Raw genomic sequence first — 16,598 nt, 5'->3', positions numbered from 1 at the left:
ATCGGCTCACATCCCCAAATCTCCTCCTTCATCCTTCCATCCACACCTTTAGCTAATGAATTTACTCATACTTTACAAACAAAAAGGGGACAACTGCAAGGTAACATTTAACAGAGTCTCACCACCCCATCTATCACCTGCCAGCATCCATCTGTTCTCCCAACCTGTTAACTTAGATGAAGCTTCCATAATCCCATCCAAAACCAATCCCTACACTTTACCCAGGATCCCCTCTCCTCGTGAGGCCTCCAGGACATCGCTGCACCAGTTTTTTCCTCATTTTCCTACATCATTCGTAATTTCTAAATGGTTTATACTGATAACACACAAATATGTATTTTTTCATGTAAAAAAATATGTGTATATATACACATCATTCTCGAGTGAACTTGAAAAGGAGCCTGAGAAGAAGGAGCCAATGAAATAGGAGGAAAAGAAAGCACATGTGATTTTGGTAGTTCATGTGGAAAAAAAAAATAGTGTTTTAAGGAAAAGGAAGAAACTGTCATGCCACTGCCGGTAAATCAGACAAGATAAGATGACGACATCTCGCAGCACAAAGGGTGGTATTAACACAGAAGTCACTGATGAGTCATAAGAGCAATTCTGATGGAAAAGTGAGGGTAAAAACTTGATGGCATGTTTCACAGAGGCTGGGACAAGAGGACAGAAGCTAGAGTGTCAGCTCCTTCGAGGAACAAAGTGCCGTGATACCGACAAGGCAAATGGGGATACTGGTTTTACAGAGGATCACAGAAACTCCTTCTGTGGGAACAGGAAAAAAGCAGTCAGGCATTAGCACAGGAGACAGAGAAGGAGCAGGGAGAGCCTGTGGAAGGACTTCTCTGACTGTTTCATTTCTTTCAGTGAAATAGAAAGTGAGCCCAGAGTGAGGATGATGAAGGAGACTTTGAGGTAGAAAAATAGAACACACGGGGACCCCTGGCTGGCTCAGTCCATGGAGCGTGTGGCTCTTGACCTCAGGGCTGTGCGTTCGAGGCCCACACTGGATGTAGAGATAATTTAATAAAATGTTTTGTTTTTTTTTTTAAATAGAAGCTATGAAGCGGTCTCCTTGGGAGAATAGACTCTGAACACACAGTATGATCCAAGCAGCCTACTTGAGGTTCATGGTCATGAATTCCAAGTGAGATCAATCAGCATGGTTGTGTGTTGTCTTTAGCCCCATTACAATAAAGGCACGAAATTAGGTGGAAAGTTGAATTTAATCAGGACTTTAGGTTTGCTGAGCCTAGCAGCAAGAGAGGTGAAAAGAAAAGTTGAGATTATATGCAAAGGACTTACAATAGTGATTGACCATGAAATTCGTGCTGCCTAAGGAATGAGGATGTTAAGCACGTGAGGGATGGTTAAATGATAGTAACACCAGTAGATTAGTGATCTGGGCGGCAGTGATAGATTTCTAGGCTAAGGGTGAGCTATCATTTTAGGAAGCGTGGTAAGGAGAATAGGACACATGAAATTTAGGTTTTAGAGAGGTTATAATTATTGACAAAGTCTAGTACCATTTGCGGAAGTAGATGCTGAGGAAAAGAACGAAAGGCAAATACGATAATTCGAGTAATGTTATAAGGTCTTTATCTTTAAAATTATCGGGCAGCTTTTTGTTATTTGCAATATGAACGTCACAGCTTCATAGCACATGACACAGGCTCTTTAGTCTTTAACTCTCTCCCTGCCCTATCTACTCTAACTGCCCCCCCCCCACCTCGCCCTACTGCACCTTATCCATCAGAAATGCTGAACTACCTCAGTTTCTCTGAATATTACTTTCACTGTAGCACATCTTTGTATATAAACATTGTTCCCTCTACCTGTAATTTTTCCCCTCCTTGCCTGACTGATAAATTCCATTAAGCTCAATCATCTGTGAATTTTTTTCCTGATGAATGTATATGTACACATATATATGGGATTTTTCTTTTTAAAATATGGCTTTTTGAGAAAAGAGCCAGATTACTCATGTTTGTACATTTTGGCCTCATACCATGTCTGACACATAAAATAAAAATATCTGAGATGAATAAATGGGAAGATAAATATTAATAGTTTTTCTTCTTGATAAAGGGTTCATATTCCATTTCCTAATTTGTTTGACACTTTCACTTATAGATATTTCATCATGAAATCAAACATTACTGAGTTGATTGAAAGGCATGTACTAATATGAATATAGAGAGGAATAACAAATTAAGCTTCTCTTCTTCATATTCTTCTGTGAGCCAAATATCTTCAGATTGCCCTAATCCAGAAATCCGATAGCTCCTCTCCTACATAAACTAAGCCACACATTTACAAATCATCCTTACAATATATTTGGAAAAACCTTGCTTTACAGAAGTCTATACACAAGACATTATGCTTTGTTATAATAGGAAGGGTCATATTGAATAATGTTCTTAGTTTTTCAAATAGAAAAATAATATTATTGGGCACATGGGCGTCTCAGTTGGTTAAGCGTCCGACTTTGGCTCAGGTCATGATCTCACAGTCTGTGAGTTCAAGCCCCGTGTTGGGCTCCATGCTGACAGCTCAGAGCCCGGAGTCTGCTTCAGATTCTGTGTCTCCCTCCCTCTCTACTCCTCCCCCACTTATACTGTCTCTCTCTGTCTCTCAAATATAAATTAACATTTAAAAAAAACCTTAAAAAAATAAATAAACAGAAAAATAGTATTGTTAACTGAATGTTATAACTTAATTAAAAAGACCCCGGGAATACAGGAAGATATTTAATAATTTCTGAACTCAGCAACTAATGCACGTTTTGATTTAGGGCAAAGGGAGTGTGGCTTGTAAGGAATGGCCACTCCTTCCACTGACCTCAGAAGGACAAACAACTATAAGAATCTAAGACAGCCAGAAGATGTGAATCAGAGTAACCATAACTGGGCTTGTAATGTAACAGAAGTCTCCCCAAGTCACTGGAGGGTCTCCAGCGGCGGTAATTGTAGCAAAAACGGTTATGTTGCAGTTCAGCCCCTTTCTCCCACTGAAAATATAGGCGAGGTCCTCAGGATGTGTCCTATCTGCTGTGCTGGTCCTTCCCACACGCTGTAGTGACAAGTGCCTGTATTTGACCATGACATTTACAAACTGCCCAGAGAATCCAAGCCTCTTTCAAAGAATACAGCAACTGTTGTTTCTCTATTTACAGATTATGGGTGCAACGTTATTTCACATTCAGTCTTTGTGGGGCCTGGGAACCAGAAAAGGGCTACCAGATACCTTTTATGAGCCAGGTAGTCCCAGGAGGTTCCTGCTCCAAACAAGATAGTAAAATCTCCTTCACCTCCTCTGTGCGGACCCTGGGATCCCTCCACCAAGCAAGTAAGCTTCTTTGTTTCAATTCTCTCCCACTCAGGAGGAAGAAGCCCTGGATGAAACCATGAATAATCTCTCAATACAAAACTTTTATTTAGAAAGGCGTAAAAACAGTTGTGTGTGTGTGTGTGTGTGTGTGTGTGTGTGTGTGTGGCATCTGTAAGTAAAGACACGGCTGATTAGAAAAGTATAAAGAAATCCTCAGAAACCAGCTCATGATTATGCCCATGAACGGAGGCTGTGATTGTCTGAGAAACTGTGGTGGCTATGGGTAAGCTGGGGCTTGAGTAAAAACCACAAACCAGGACGGGCAAAGAGGCCTTGAGGAATTGTTACTATGAACCCCACATATACTTTAGATCAAGACTCAATACAAGTATATAATAGGAGGAAAAAAAAAGGTTCCCACTGACAGAGGAAGACCAAAAATATTTTTTGCCTGGTTTAGCCTGGGCTCTGGTCAGGAGATTTAAAAATCTCTTGGAAATTCATAAATACAATAGGCCTGAGGCCTGAATTTCAATCCTACTTCAAGAAGTCAACATTAAATGCAGGCTGAACTGAGAAATCTGTAGCACCTGAGAAACACAGACCAAAAAAAAAAAAAAAAAAAAAAAAAAAACACAAAAACAAAAAAATGCTTCTCTTGAGAAGCATGCCCTCTCTACAGCCCCAAAGTTTTACTGCAAATAAATTCTCACTGAAGATTTTCTCACAAATCTTGTGGAATGTACTAGAAAACAACCCACTATCAGCGTGAACCAGGGCACAAGAGGTTGAGGAAGAAATACTTAGGAACTACGAATAATAAAACTATCAGATATAGGCAATATAATTAGTTCAAATGACTAAGACATAAAAGAATTCATAAAAAAGAAAAATTCCAGATCAACAGACTATTAAAAAAATAGGCATACTTAAAGAAAATAGAAGCTTGAGCACTGAAAAATATAGTAATTGTAGTAAAAAAAAGTTAATTGAATGGGCTAAGCAGTCAATTAGAAAGGAAGAGAAAAATGGTGAATTTGAATATTAATCTGAGAAAATGACTCAGAATTTAGCAGAAAATGAAAATAGACATGAAAAAATATGAGAGTTTAATAGATACAGAAATTAAAATAAGAAAATCTAATGAAGGGCTAATAAAAAGCTTTTAAAAAAATTTTTTTTAACGTTTATTTATTTTTGAGAGAGAGACAGACAGAGCATGAACGGGGGAGGGTCAGAGAGAGAGGGGGACACAGAATCTGAAACAGGCTCCAGTCTCTGAGCGGTCAGCACAGAGCCTGACGCGGGGCTTGAACTCACGGACCGCGAGATCATGACCTGAGCCGAAGTCGGACGCTCAACCGACTGAGCCACCCAGGCACCCCAGAAGGGCTAATAAAAAGCTTTAACACTGAGAGAAGATGGCTGCAATCCAGGACACGGACACGGGGAGCTCCTGAACTCACCTCCTCCCAGAGACACACTGAACCTACAGCAACACGCAGAATAATTACCTCTGAAAGAAACTGTGTGTGTTGAGTAAACAAATAAACAAACAAACAAACAAAAACCTCACACTGAGTAGGATAGGTAAGATACACTCTCACCTTAAACCTCACCCCAGCACAGGGACATATAATCAGGAAAGAAATCATCAACCCCAGCTTCTTCCTAAGGAGTGACGGGTTTGAACCCCAACTCCCAAGACGTCCGTCTGAGGGATGGGCCCCCAGAACACCTAAGGCTGAAAGTCTACAGGGCTTGTTTCCATGGAATCCTCTCCAGAGGCAGGCGAGACCAGTGGGCACCATTTTCATGTCATCTGTCTGGCCCACTCCAGGTCACTGGTATCTCCCTGAAAAGAGGTTATGCATCTATCTGACAGTCCAGCTTCTGTGGCTACCACTCAGAAGACACACCTGTTGGCTGCATGGCTGTATGGCCAGTGAGTCCTGTAGTGGCCACAGGACCATAGCAAAGATACAATTCTTAACCACTCAGAAGATGCCCCTGTTGACCGCCTGGCTGTAGTAGCTAGTGGGTCCTGTAGTGGTGACAGGACAGTGGCAAACAATGAAACAATTCACCTATTCCCCCAGGGCTAGCTCCTACACAGGAAAAATAATGATGAGCAAAATAAAAATGCAACCTACAAAAAAAAAAAAAAACGGGGGGGGAGTATTTGCAAATTGCATATTGGATGAGGGATTAATATCTAAAACGTATAAAGAACACTTACAACTATATGGGGAAAAAAATAAACAGTCCAATTTAAAAAATGGGCAAATGAATTGAGCAGACATTTTTCCAAAGAAGACATCCTAATGGCCAAAAGATACACGAAAAGGTGCTCAACATCCATCATCATCAGGTGCAAGCAAGCCAAAACCACAATGAGATAGCACCTCATACTCGTAAGAATGGCTATCATCAAAAAGACATGAAAAAGCAGAGGCACCTGGATGTCTCAGCCAGTTAAGCATCCGGTTCTTGGATTTGGTTCAGGGCATGATCTCTGGGGTTCATGAAGTCAAGCTCCACCTTGGACTCCATGCTGACAGTTCAGAGTCTGCTTGGGATTCTCTCTCTCCCTCTCTCTCTCTCTCTCTCTCTCTTCCCCTCCCCCACTCGTGTGCACACTCCCTCTCTCTCTCTCAAAACAAATATATCAACATTTTTAAAAAGACTTGAGGGGCGCCTTGGTGGCGCAGTCGGTTAAGCGTCCGACTTCAGCCAGGTCACGATCTCGCGGTCAGTGAGTTCGAGCCCCACGTCGGGCTCTGGGCTGATGGCTCAGAGCCTGGAGCCTGTTTCCGATTCTGTGTCTCCCTCTCTCTCTGCCCCTCCCCCGTTCATGCTCTGTCTCTCTCTGTCCCAAAAATGAATAAACGTTGGAAAAAAAAAATTTAAAAATAAATAAATAAATAAATAAATAAATAAATAAAAAGACTTGAAATAGCAAGTATTGGTGAGAATGTAGAGAAAAGGGAACTCTTGTTCACCAAGAGTAGAAATATAAATTGATGCAACTACTATGGAAAACATTATGGAGATCCCTCAAAAAATTAAAAAAGAAATACCGTATGATCTGACAATCCCACTTCTGAACATTTACCCAAAGAAAATGAAATCAGAGTCTCAAAGTGATACCTGCATTCCCTTGTTCATCGCGACATCACTCACAATAGCTAAGATACGGAAACAACTTAGGTGTCTGTCAGTGGATGAATGGATAAAGAACTTACGGTATACATATGCAATGGAATATTATTCAGCCATGATAGAGAAGGAAATCCTGACATTTGCAACAACATGGATGGACCTTGAAGGCATTATGCTAAGTGAAATAAGACAGAGAAAGACAAAGATTTCATAGTATCACTTATCTGGGGATTCTAAAAGAAAGAAGAAAGAAAAAAAGAAAGTAAGAAAGTAAAACCCACAGAAACAGAGTAGAAAAGCAGTTGGCAGGGCCTGGGGCATGGATAGGGAGAGTTTGGTAAAAGGGTACAAACTTACAGCTCTAAGATGAAGATTGTCTAAAGATATAATATAAATCATGGTGACTACAGCTGATTTAAAAAAGGGAAAGAGGTAATAATATTGAAAAGGATAATCTTAGAGAATTTTCCTTAAACAATAAAAATATATGATTCCTCAAAAAGAACATGATTCTTCATATTCAGAACAAAATATACTACATATGGATTTATTTTAATGGAGAAAGAAAGAAAGAAAGAAAGAAAGAAAGAAAGAAAGAAAGAAAGAAGAAAAGGAAATAAAGAGAAAGGATCTTAAATGTTATAATAAGGCAGATTACTTTCAGGGGAACGATATTTAAACTAATGGGAGGTTATTAAGTACGCAAAATAACATATAAAGACAATGGAAAAATATCACCAATGTACTAGTGAAGAAAAAAATCAGTTGTAAGTCTGGGTATGTTGTATATCTTGACTAAAGTTTTGGCTTTGCAGATGTATACATTTGTCACAATGTCTCCATTATATAGTTTAAGTTAATGCAATTTTTGCACTTAAATTATACTGCAAGAAAGTTGGTTTTAAAAATCCAACAGGATCGTGTTTCCAAGGACATCAGACAGGACGGAAAAAAAAAATTCAACAAATTCAGCAGTATTATGGGCTGAATGGTATCCCCCAACTCCTATGTTGAAGTCCTAACCCTAGTGCCCCAGAATGTAGCTATATTTAAATATGAGGACTTCAAAGGGTGATTATGTTAAAATAAGGAGCTTTAGGACAAGCTTCAGTCCAATCTGACTATTGTCCTTGTTAAAAGAGATAAAGAGAGAATTAAGGCATGAATGTGCATACACAGAGGAAAGTTCATGTGAGGACAGAGAAAATGTCACTGCAAATCAAGGAGAGAGACCTCACAAGAAACCAACCAGCTGACACATGGATCTCAGACTTTCATGGTCCAAATTCTGAGAAAATAAATTTCTGTTGTTTAAGCCACAGAGTCTGTAGTTTTTTTGTTTTTTGTTTTTTTTTTTTATGGCAGCCTTAGGAAACTAATACAACCACGTTTCATGATCGTAAGTACATTTCAGTAGATACATAAAAGTCATAGGACAAAGTTCAAATTCTTTACATAACTATAAAAGGAAGTTATTAGCAAAATAGGTATAGAAGGACACTACCGAAAGTGATTATAGGTATCTTTCCAAAAGATCTTGATCAAACATGACACAGAGAGAAGTTTTCCTTTTAAAATTCAGGTGCCTTTAAAATTCAGGACACTACCGAAAGTGATTATAGGTATCTTTCCAAAAGATCTTGATCAAACATGACACAGAGAGAAGTTTTCCTTTTAAAATTCAGGTGCCTAGGTGGCTCAGTCAGCTAAGCGTCTGGCGTTGGCTCAGGTCACAATCTCACAGTTCATGGGCTTGAGCCCCGCGTCAGGCCCCGTGCTGACAGCTCAGAGCCTGCAGCCTGTTTCGAATTCTGTGTCTCCCTCTCTCTCTGCCCCTCCCCGGCTCATGCTCTGTCTGTCTGTCTGTCTGTCTCTCTCTCTCTCATAAATAAACATTAAAAACTTTTTAAATAAAATATAATGATAAAATAAAACAAAATCCAGGAATTTACAAGGATTCTTACTATTACTACATTTACTCAGGATTCTACTATAGTCCCTAAACAGAAAAATAAAAATAGTAAAATAAATAGAACCATAAATACGAGAAATAAAATAGGAAAACTCATTATTTGCATATGTTATAATTGTATATATGGGAAATATAAACATGTCTACAAACTTTTAGAGCAAAAAAAGTGAGTTCAGCAAGTTTGATGACAGAAACATTGTAAAACATCGATTGCTTTCCTGTAACATAGCAGCAACAACAAAAACAAATCTTTAAAAATTCAACTTTACAATAAAAAAATGCAACTATAATTTATCTAGGAAGGCCTCTGGCAAAGAGATGCAGTATCTTTGTGGAATTGTAAATACAAGAAGTGGTATATTAATTGAAGATTCAATATTGGAAAGATGTCAATTTCCCCCAAAATTGGTCTCTAGAGCCAAAACAGTTCCTTTCTACATTAAAACAAGTAATTTGTATTTTTTGCTATTGTTTTGGAGGAACTTGACAAATTGCCCCAAAAAGTATATGAAAATTGCAATATCCAAAAATGGCCAAAATTCTTAAAAACAACAGTGGAAGGAGAGGTAGTGATACTAAACAGTCATATTATAAAACTATATAATAAATCAAAGAGTCTGAATTTGTCAAACATAGAAAAGAAGACAAGGAGAACTCAAAAATGCTCAGAAATGGAGCCACATATTTCTGGAAACTTGATATCAGGTAGATTTATCAATGCAAATCAGTGGGGAAAGAAATAAAGCCTTTTTTAAGTAATCTGTTCTGGGACAGTTGGGTATCTGTGTATAAAAGGAAAAAAACGTTAGATCCCTATTTTCAAGCCATACACAAAAATAAATTCTAGGTAGACTAAAGATACATATGTGGAAAACATTTCCATACAACTTTTGGAATATAATATGCAAGAGCATGGTATGATTTCAAGAGCAGAGAGGATTTTTATATAAGGACAAAAATTCATTAAACTTAACATGAAAGATTGAGTAATTTCTGTAAAACAAAATTCAATGTAAACAAAATAGAAAAGAAACCACAAACCGGAAGAACATATCTATAATCTATGCAACCAAAAAAGAGTAAGTATCAATGTATTTAAATAATTGCTTTAATAAGAAAAAGAAAAGCAATATATATAAATAAATAAATATATACATATATATATATATATATATATATATAGGCAAAATATATTAATAACCAGTTTACAGAAAAGGCATATGGCTGTCAAGTACATGTGAAATGTCTTCAACTTACTAGTAATCACAAAAACGCTAACTCTAACAATAATGAAATACTGCTTTGGGATTTTTTAGATTTGCCAATATTCAACATTTGATGAGATTTTTAAAATATAAAAGTTTAGCAATACCAAGTGTTGACAAAAATAGGAAGTAATCAGAACTCCTGCAAACACCCTGCAGGAGTATAAATTAGTATGACCTTTTTGGGGAAATATCTGAATATGGAATTTCATACCCATTTACAAACCACTGAAATAATGTTTGCAAGGAGAGCACATATATATATGAATCTTCGCACAGCAGGGTTCAGTGACATTCCTTGGGTCACTCAACTAGTAAGTGGTAAAATCATGATTCAAATCCGAAAGTCTGACTCCTGAGTCTCTAGCCTAACCACACCACTGATGTGTAACCTATCAGGATCATAAAACACTCAGCAGCCATTAAAGAGAATTACCCAGCTCTGTGTCTAATAATATTAAACGACCTCTAAAATATACCGTTACACAAAGAATCAATGCTAATGAATGTAAATAATGGAAAAGTATCTACAGATGATATATGAGAATAAGTGAGCTTGAAAAATTTGTTGGCTACTAGGTCAGTATGTAAAAATCATTTTTATTTCTATGCACCAGCAATAATTACAAAATTAAGGGTTTTTTTTTCAGTTTATTCATTTATTTTGAGAGAAAGAGAGAACCATTGGGGGAGGGACAGAGAAGGACAGGGACAGAGGGCTCAAAGTGAGCTCTGTGCTGACAGCAGAGGGTCAGATATGGGGCTCAAACTCATGAACCGTGAGATCATGACCTGAGCCAAAAGCAGACAATCAACCGACTGAGCCACCCAGGTGCCCCCAAAATTAAGTTTTAAAAAGGGATACCTTTTGGGGCGCCTGGGTGGCGCAGTCGGTTAAGCGCCCGACTACAGCCAGGTCACGATCTCGCGGTCCATGAGTTTGAGCCCCGCGTCGGGCTCTGGGCTGATGGCTCAGAGCCTGGACCCTGTTTCTGATTCTGTGTCTCCCTCTCTCTCTGCCCCTCCCCCGTTCATGCTCTGTCTCTCTCTGTCCCAAAAAAATAAATAAACGTTAAAAAAAAAAAATTTTTAAAAAGGGATACCTTTTTATAAGCACATACAAAATAAAATACATAGGTCTAAATATAAAAGTGTATAATTATTGAAAGAACTGAAGAAATCCTAAATAAATGTGTGATGATATATATATATATATATATATATATATACATATATATATATATATATGCCATAAAAGAAAAGACTGATAAATTAGAATACAAGAAAATTTAAAGGTTCTATTCATCAAAGGTAATATTAAGAAAATATAAATCAAATCAGGTAATGAGAAAAGATGCTTGCAATACATATAACCAACAATTTGTGTACAGAATACAAAAATCACTCCTTCAAACCAATAAAAAGTATATCTAACTCCATCATAAAATGGGGAAAAATGATATTATCTCACCAAAAAGATATACAAATGACTATTAAACATATGAAAAGGTGCTCGCCCTCATTAGGAATCTGGTCAATTTGAAATAAGACTTCCATGAGAATGGCTTCAGTTAAAATGAGATTTACAGCCAGGTTTTGGTGAGCGTGTGAAGCAGCAGGAACTCTCATTCAGTGCTAGTGGGCATGTAAATTGGTACACCCACTTTGCAAAACAGTACTTTATCGAAGCTGATCTATGACCCAACATTTCCACTTCTAGTACGTACCAAACATCAATGCATCTTCGTGTGCTCCAAAAGACATCTCCTAAATATCTACAAGCAGTTTTGTTGCTCATCTTCCCAGACTAGAAAACAAATCCATCACCTGTGAAATGAACAACGAACTTGTGATACAGCCATATAATAAAATCCCATGCACTAATGCAATGAAATGAACTGCCGTTACACACTCACAAGCATAAACTCACAAAGATCACTTTGAGCAGAAGCAGCCAGACACAAAAGGATATACGTGGTGTTATTCCAGTTGTATAAGTTTAATAAACAGGCAAAAACAATTTTCTGTGATATTCAAAGTCAGCAATGGAGGGGAAAGTACAACTTGTTATTGGAAGGGCACCAGCGGTTATGGTTTGGGGTTTGGGCAAAGTTTGAATTCTTGACCTTGGGCATGGGTACATTGGTGTTATCTTTGATCATTCTTTGGGTTGTATATTTATATGTTGTACACTTTTTTAAAAGTTTATTTATTTATTATGAGAGAGAGAGAGAGAAAGAGAGAGAGAGCGAGCAAGCAGGGGAGGGGCAGTGGGAGAGAGAGAAAGAGAATCCCAAGCAGGTTCCATGCTGTGGAACCCGAGGCTCAATCCCACCAACTGTGAGATCATGACCTCAACTGAAATCAAGAGCAAGACACTTAACTCACTGAGCCACCCAGGCACCCCTTTGGTACACTTTTATATGTGTGTATCACACTTCAGTGAAGAAAGTTTTTTTTTAATTCAAAAAACATGCATTTTTTAAATTATCTGCCTATATGTGCATAGTTTATCTAGATGTATTACTTAACTGATAATGGTTACATTTGAGAGTAATGCAGATTGGTGAAGGACAGGGCTGTCCAACATATTTGAAAATCTTCCCCACATTTAGATAATTCCCACTTGAAATGTCAAGCTAAAAAACCTAAGACTTGGTTTTCTATTCAGACTCTCTGAGCTTCCGGGTTGGTGAACAGGAGACACGGGGAGAGTGGCATACCTGATGAGGGCACCACATGTCTCGTCTTCTGCATCTTTTCCATCTGGATATTCATCTGTGTCCTTTATCATTCTTTTATGTGAAACCGGCCAACAAAAGAGGATTATCAGGGCAGGGTTAAGATGGCGGAAAAGTAGGGGGACCGGGATTTTCCTCATCCCTCAAACACAGCTGAACTGAAATCAGATCACTTGGAATATCCAGGAAATCAATCTGCAGAGTGGCAGAAGGAGACCTCCAAAGATGGAAGGAGGAAGCTTGGCAGGATTGAGGGTTACTTCAACAAACAAATCAGAGCACCCCTGGTTGAAGGCCCAAACACTCCACCACAACAAACTCTGCAGAGGACTGACTAGTGGGACAGAACAGCCAAGACGCAACAACACAGTGCACACAACATACACCAAAAACACCCCCTGAAGTGACTGACCCTGGCCAGTGTATGACCCCTTTTTACTACAGTACTACTCACAGGTTCAAGACGCATAACAAGCTATTAAAACATGAAAAAGACAGAAACTTAGCCAAAATGACAAAACGGAATAATTTTCCCCAGCAGAAAATTCAGGAAGAAATCACAGCCAGAGAATTGCTCAAAACAGATATAAACAATATATCTGAACAAGAATTTAGAGTAACCGTCATAAGACTACTAGCTGGGCTTGAAAAAAGCATAGAAGCAGAGAGTCTGTTGCCGCAGAGATCAAAGACCTAAGAAACAGTCATGATGAATTAAGAAATGCTATAAATGACATGTAAAATAAACTAGATGCAGTGACAGCAAGAATGGAAGAAGCAGGGGAGAGAATAGGTGAAATAAGACAAAATTAAGGAAAATTATGAGGCTGAAAAAAGTAGGGGAAAAAAATTACTAGACCATGAGGGGCGAATTAGAGACCTAAGTGATTCCATGAAAGAAAACAATATCTGTATCATAAGAGTTCCGGAAGAAGAAAAGCGAGAGAAGGGGGCAGAAGGTTTAGCTGAACAAATTACAACTGAGAACGTCCCTAATGTGGGGAAGGAAACAGGCATCAAATTGCAAGAGGCACAGAGAACTCCCTTCAAAATCAACAAAACAGGTCAACACCACAACATACCATAGTGAAACTGGCAAGACGCAAACGTAAAGAGAGAATTCTGAAAGCAGCTAGGGACAAACAGGCCTTAACCTACAAGGGTAGGCACATAAGGGTGGAAGCAGACCTGTCCACTGAAACTTGACAGGCCAGAAGGGAGTGGCAAGAAATAGTCAGTGTGCTAAATAGGAAAAGTATGCAGCCAAGAATCCTTTATCCAGCAAGGATATCATTCAGAATAGAAGGAGAGATAAAGGCTTTCCCAGACAAACAAAAACTAAAGGAGTTCATGACCACTACCCAGCCCTGCAGGAGATTCTCAGAGGGACTCTGAGTGGAAGCAGCAAAGACGACAAAGGACCAGAGGCACCGTTACAAACACGAAATCTATAGATAACACAATGGTACTAAATTCATATCTTTCAATAATCACTCTGAATATAAATGGACTCAATGCCCCAATCAAAAGATAGAGGGTATCAGAATGGGTAAAAAAAAACCCAAGATCCACTGGGGCGCCTGGGTGGCTCAGTCAGTTAAGTGTTCTGACTTTGGTTCAGGTCATGATCTCATGGTTCGTGGGTTTAAGCCCTGCGTCAGGCTCTGTGCTGACAGCTCAGAGCCTGGAGCCTACTTCGGATTCTGTGTCTCCCTCTCTCTGCCCCTCCCCTGAATTCACTCTGTCTCTCTCAAAAATAAACATTAAGAAATTAAAAAAAAAATAAGATCTATCTATATTCTTCCTACAAGAGACTCATTTGAGACCTAAAGACACCTGCAGATTGAAAGTGAGGGGATAGAGAAGCATCTATTTTGCTAACGGACATCAAAAGAAAGCTGGACTAGCCATACTTCTATCAGATAAACCAGATTAAAACAAAGACCGTAACAAGAGATGAAGAAGGGTATTGTACCATAATCAACAATTATTAATAATATAATAATATTAATAATGACAATTAAGGGGTCTATCCATCCAGAAGAGCTAACAGTTGTAAATGTTTATGCCCCCAACATGGAATAACCCAAATATGTAAATCAATTAATCACAAACATAAACAGACTCTCCAACCACCTTGGAGAATCTTCAGGCTCTCTGATATCTTAGTCACATCTCCTTGCTCCATGAAGAACCAGGGTGGCATCTGTTGCATGTGTTGGAGAAATAAAATTAAACTAAACTTAAATGGAACTTAATAGAATGAAAGAATGAAAGCACATCTCCCGACTCAGAACACCTCCCATGAAAGTAGAAGAGAAAGAAACCAATTTTATTACTGAGTAAGCAATAAGCCAGAATGTGATGTGCATCACACAAAAGCCTGTAGATTACAAAGACAGAAGGAAATCTCACCTTTTATAGAGCCAGGCAGATACAGTCTATCACACACAAGTTCTCAAGATAAACGATAACTAGCCCTCACGTCAGAGGACTTGACAAGACCATATGTCACACATGGTTCATCGACCCCTAGTTGGGGCAACCATCTGTTAGTTAATTGGCTCTATCCAAAGGAAAAATAAACTTCAAATAGCTTTATGAATGGGGGTAGTGTAGCACCTTGGAGTGAGGTACCCAGGGAAGGCTCCTAGCTTCCCACAGACACTGAAGCCAGGGGCACTTTCTTCCTTAAAAATTACATTTTAACGGGGCACCTGGGTGGCTCAATTGGTTGAGCATCCAACTCGTGATTTTGGCTCAGGGCATGTTCTTGCAGTTCGTGGGCTCAAGCCCCGCATCCGTCTCCACGCTGATGGTGCGGAGCCTGCTTGGGATTCTCTCTGTCCCTCCCCTGCTCCCTCTCCCTCCTTCTCTCTCTCAAAATACACAACTAAACTTCAAAAAATAATTCTAGAGATACAGCTCCTGGGTCCTTGAGAAAGACAATCCTGGGTTGTAAAGCTGGCCAGAGGTTTATTTAGCTATTCAAAATATTCACATACATTTTAAAGAGACGGAGAAAGAACTTGCAAGTTTTGTAAACTACATGCTTTATGAAAAGGGGAGAGAGGAAAGTCGCTTTTCTTACTCTTGACAGAGAAAATTAAGTCTCCTATTTTAATTTGCATTTGCCCTTACATTTGCCACCAAAAACCTAATGAATGAAGAAACATCACTTATAATATAACATGTGATGCATATTGAATTTTTTACTATGTCCATGTATTCACCATGGAATTACGTATCTCTATACATTTATATATACATATATGCAAATTATACATTGTGCTTAAAAAAAGAGAGAACTGAAATAGAAACATTAATTTAGTTCAGAGATATAGAGAGTTAAAAAAAAAACTGAGTTTAATCATTTCCAGCGTAATATCTATAAGTTTCCCAACCATTTTTCCCATTCACATGGCAATATTGAATCAGGCTAAATTCCTAGCGGCAATTCCGAAGAAAATTAATACTTGTTAATTCAACAAAGCACTGTAATGAGCTACAAGGATGAAGGGAGATACAGATTCTGATTTGTGGCTGCAGCGGCAGCCCCGATTTTGTCATCACTGTATTTAAAAATAGCATTTTAATATTTTGAAACTCAGCATCTCCATTTTTAAAAATACAGCAAGTCTAATTGCTAGCCTCATCAGGGTCTTACCTGGTTGATTAAACCTTATTGAAAGGTCTAGTGGGGGATTTTCAAACTGCTCGGTTGTCTAATAAGCTTGTATTAAGTGATTCTGCTCACCCACAATATAAGCAATTCAGACGCGTAAGGGACCTAGTTAGGGGATAGTATTAAAAGGTGTCTGGTGAGATTCTTAATTAAAAGAAAAAAAATCTGTGATACAGTGAAAATAGGAATAATTTGTTTAAAAGACTCTGTTACCCTTATTTCACTCCCAAAACCAATGAGGTACGCGTGAAACGGGAAAAGTATGGCTATGCATTTTATTAATGTTATTTTCAAACAAATACAAAACACTCTGTGAAATATAGTTCTTTACTTAATCACAGGAAGCCCAAACCCAGGTAAAACTGAGAGGGAAGGAAGGAGGAAGAACAAGAATTCTTTTTTTTCTTGTCTCCATCTATGATGGCATTTAAACAATTTAAAAA

The 16,598-nt window shown here is 38.4% G+C and overlaps 1 long non-coding RNA gene across 2 annotated transcripts in view; it reads right to left on the bottom strand.

Moving 5' to 3' along the window:
* Positions 1-11,970, bottom strand: part of LOC147581457 (uncharacterized) — a 38,642-nt gene extending 26,672 nt beyond the window's left edge. For both annotated transcript variants that reach the window (XR_015249670.1, XR_015249671.1), the window contains exon 1: positions 11,457-11,970. This is a non-coding gene — a long non-coding RNA (uncharacterized LOC147581457). The remainder of the gene's footprint in view (positions 1-11,456) is intronic.
* Between the last annotated feature and the right edge of the window lie 4,628 nt (positions 11,971-16,598).

This window comes from Puma concolor, chromosome B1 (assembly GCF_028749965.1).
Source record: "Puma concolor isolate L17-30 chromosome B1, mPumCon1.1.hap2, whole genome shotgun sequence".
NCBI classification, from domain to species: domain Eukaryota; kingdom Metazoa; phylum Chordata; class Mammalia; order Carnivora; family Felidae; genus Puma; species Puma concolor.
This window is presented reverse-complemented; position numbering and strand designations above follow the sequence as displayed.